Genomic DNA, 4,284 nt, shown 5'->3' on the forward strand with positions numbered 1-4,284 from the left:
CGCGATATTGTTAGCCTTTTAAAACAGTTACACTTGCAGAAAGGCTCCATTTCAACCTGCAGTCTTTTCTACATCTTTTATCAGAAGCTATGCCATCCTTTTGTCTTCTCAGCTCCATGACTGTTCAGCGTGCCCAAATAATAAAGCAGACGCACCTGCCAGCATCTACAGTTGATGCCCTCCTAGATGATTCTGTCCACAGAGGAACTGCAGCAGTGACTGTGGCTAAAAGCCAGAGGAAGAGCGTAGGGTCCAAAGAGTTGTAGTCATATTCTATCACGTGTGTGTCCATCCCTTGCTGATGGACACTGGGATGGTTTTCCTGTCTTTTTTTTTTTTAACTGTTGTGCACAATGTTGCTCTGTAGTTTAGGAGAATGGCTGAGGGCATACATGGGGTTGAACTCCATGAGATGGTATCAGACCATCCTCTGAAGAGATTCTATCAACCTCGCTCCTTCCTAGCAGCAGGACCGAGAGTCTATTGGTCCTTGCCATTTTCAATACTTGAGAATATCAGATTTTAAAAATTTTGCACACCAACTAGTTATAAGTTAGCATTTGTCTGAGTTGGGACTTGTCTTTTCCTGACCACCAGTGATGTTGAGTACCTCATTGTTTGCTCTTATGTAAGTATTTTTCTTCTTCACTACAGTTGCTCCAGCTCAAGGAACAAATCCTTATCAGAGTTAGTCCCTTTGTTCTAGCCTTGATTATAGTAACTTTAAAGTTAATTCAAGGTCTAGTGGGAACGGAATAGTAACTCTATTTTATGTTGGCACCTGACAACTGTTTCAGGGTCATAGTTAAATGGTCTATTGCTTTTGCTGATTATAGCCACCGTGCTTCATAATCAGACTCAGCAAAATGATCTACAAAGCCCTGCTTTCAGCACAAAGTTCCCCCAGAGCACACACACTTCTAGTGGCCAGCAATAGTCCCAGATGCTTGTGCTATGGGTCACACACAGTACCCTTTCCAAGGCTGGCTTGCAAAGGCTAGCAATCGAAGAAGGGTTTTTGCCCTCATAAGGATGCCACAAGTAATCTTCCGTCTGGCAGGAGCTATTTTAAACTCTGAGAATGGTCTAATCTTTATTCTGTATGTATTTCAGACACCGGTGTCCAATGCTATTGTCCAAAAGGCAGCAAAAAATAAATCCAGAGACAGGAAGCCCAGCCCCTGCCCACTCACAGATAGATACCTGCTGCATCAGAACGGGAAGGACAATGCCTGAGTTCGAGGGAGCAGTTGAGTGCAGCCTTCAGTAACCACTTCACTGATGTCATGGGGTCACTGACATGCACGGTTAAAACTACATTTCCTATCTCCAGCACCGTAGATGCTGGGTTGCAGAAGTAGATAGAGGTTGTGGCTTGGCGGTTAGAAGGGTAACTAAGGAGAGAGACTTCTAGGAAATTCTCGCTTTCTTATCGAAAGTAAAAGATTGCTTTAAAACTCTTTATTGTAATGACAGTGAGTGTTATGCCATTCACAAGAGAGGGAAACTGGACTTGATTTACGGAAGCTGGAGATGTGATTAGTGTGATACAGCTTTCCTCAGGGATCTCTGATGCTGGAACTTCTATCTGACAAGAAGAATCAGGCTGTGTACTTGTTCCATGGCTAAGCTACGAGTCTGCAGCCACACGTTCAAGTCTGATTGGAGAGTGAGTAAGTTAGACATTGGATGTGTGTCTTTCTTCTGTTAATCAAGGCCCTGTTTCTGGGGTATCAGCAGGTAACACCTGAACTGAACACTTCCTGTCTGCCCCTTAGGCTCTGTCCGCTGCTGTGGTATCATTCAGTAGATACTACCACTGGATCTGAGAGACTCACACTAAGTCTGGCAAACACATCTCTTTCTGAAAGTCAATAACAATTCCTTAGAACTCCGAGTAGAGACTGTTAAGTCAACGGTCTTTAGAACTGAAACAGAAGAAGATAGCAACAAGCCATGTGCGTGAGACCCTTTTCTGTAGAGTAAAAATTAAAATCTGCCCTGCTTTAAATTCGACATGAACTGTAAATGCCCAAGAGAACAGGGTCAGTGTTTGGAGAGCAGAGGAAGGGGTGGTGTGAGCGAAGAACGAGTCCGTGGAGAACTGCCACGCAGGGAAGAGGTCTAGGGTGGCAGTTGTGTTATGAAAAAGGAGAGCGAGGGTGTACATATCTCACAAACCATGGAGTGCACGTCACGATCTTAGGTTTACATTTGATCCATTTCTAGGGACAATCCCAAAGCATCTCTCCTTTGGGTTCTACACTCTTGGCCATGAGATGAATAGAAAACTTGAGGCCCTCTTCCACCTTCAAATAGGAGCGGTCACAGCCCAAGCCCGAATGAGCCGGCTCCGCTCGATGACGTCATGTAACCCACGGCACTGGTCAGGCCTGCTATGCTGGGCAACCGGTTCTCCAGCACGCGTGCTCAATCCCCCCTCTGTTCTTAACGCCCAAGTACATCAAAACCAGGAACAACACAAAACAAAATATAAAAACCCACTTCCGGACTCAGGAGGTGTGGCTGGGTTATCCACCCAGAGGGAGACACAGGTGAGCCAGGTTGACACAGGACTGGTCTAGTGAAGCACAGATCTGACATGGCGGCTCTCAAGTTTAGGGCCGTGTTCCAATCTCTCTGTGATTCAGGCGGACCCAACCGTTTCACTGACGGTTGTAACAAGCTAACGGTGTTACTTCAGAGAAGCATCTGATGAAATTCTGGCCAACTTTTCCCAGCGCTTTCTAGTGCCTCAGTAAGAACGACGATAACTTGTGTTTCTATAGGCAGGCCCTGCTCCAAACACTTGTCTAATATGGCAATGGCTTCCTGTTCTGTGTGCTCCAAACGATAACAATAGCGACCCAAACATCTATAAAGGAACAATTATTGTGAGATTTCGTTTTGCCCATAAAATTGGAAGTCAGAAAACTATATAAGGAAAAACGTATAAATACCGATCATCCTCCAACAGGGAAAATACAAACTCGCATTAAGTTCTGGTGTAGGCCATGTGCTCATTTCTGAATTGATTCATTATTTTTCTTGTTTGCTTATGCCTTCCAGCTCTTCCAGGATTCAGGTCACATTGCTTTATATTCTGTTTTAAAAAAAAGACAAAAACAAAAACAAAAAACAAAACAAAAAACCCCCACATTTCCAGAATTCCATTGTCATTAATTTTAGAAACATGACTTCTAACAATTGTGTTACAAGTCATCATGTAACTCTATCATGGTTTGTTTATTTCCCTGGAATTGAACAGTTGTGGTGCTCCCAGTGTCAAGGCATGATGCCATGTGACACATCTGGTTGGATGTAAGTCATTCTGTATGTTCATTATTTATTTTAGGGTAACCTTTAAGAAATATAATCTCTGGATCACAAGGGACAATGCTTTTAAGAAAATACACTCAATTGTTCTTCAGAAAATCATACTAACCTTTTCCCTGTCAGTATTACCTTCAGTGTCTCACGGGATGTAAGTATTTTATTTCTCTTGATTCGATGGGGAAAATTGACATCATCTTGGTTCCCTCTTTATTCCTTTAATTATCGTGGCGTGACCTTGAGCTGTTTGCTTATTAGCCACTTGCATAGTTTTAACAGTTAAGCATTTTTACTTAATATTTTGATATATTCATATTTTTGCTGTTTATTTTTAAGAGCCTGTCTTGCAGTGACAGTAACAGTGTGTTATGCTTGTTGCCAAAAGTATTCAGCAATTCTGCTTATTAAAAACTAGTTGATATTTTCATAGACGTGTACATTTCTGTGCTTTCTTTACATTATCAAATGTAGCAACCTTCCCCTTGACACTCCCTTTTACTTTCTTAGAAATTCATTTCCATAACAAGATCAAATAAACGACAACTCCTGTTTCGGTTTCTTACCAGCTGTGTTAGTGTGTACGTTACCTCATTAACCTTGATCGATTTTTGACTTTGACATCAAGTACGACTCTAGTGGTGTTTTCATACAGATAGTTAACTACTTCTCTGGCGTTGTTCTCATTTCAATTGGGTTGCGAGGTTAGAAGAGCTGCCAGAAAGCATAGAAAAGCAGTTCTGAACTGAGATAAAAAGCCGCTTCTCCAGCAGCAGCCTTAAAATTCCCTGCTGTGGCTCAAGGTCATCCTAACCCTCAGCCTCCTGAGGCTTCCTCTCAAAGGCAGGCCTCAGTTCAGATCCACTCACAGACAAATATCACCCTCATTGTCCGAAATTCAGTTCTGATAAAAAAACGTATCAACTGTGATGAAAAGTGGGTCATCCCCGAAAC

The 4,284-nt window shown here is 42.6% G+C and overlaps 1 long non-coding RNA gene across 1 annotated transcript; it reads right to left on the bottom strand.

Moving 5' to 3' along the window:
• Positions 1 to 1,982: 1,982 nt before the first annotated feature.
• LOC148006887 (uncharacterized) lies at positions 1,983 to 4,077 on the bottom strand. Its single transcript, XR_015644857.1, has 3 exons — positions 3,921 to 4,077; positions 2,961 to 3,103; positions 1,983 to 2,875 (listed from the first exon to the last, which is right to left on the bottom strand). It is a non-coding gene; the product is annotated as an uncharacterized LOC148006887 (long non-coding RNA).
• Between the last annotated feature and the right edge of the window lie 207 nt (positions 4,078 to 4,284).

The sequence above is a fragment of the Rattus norvegicus genome, chromosome 1, assembly GCF_021556685.1.
Source record: "Rattus norvegicus strain SHRSP/BbbUtx chromosome 1, alternate assembly SHRSP_T2T, whole genome shotgun sequence".
Lineage (NCBI taxonomy): Eukaryota > Metazoa > Chordata > Mammalia > Rodentia > Muridae > Rattus > Rattus norvegicus.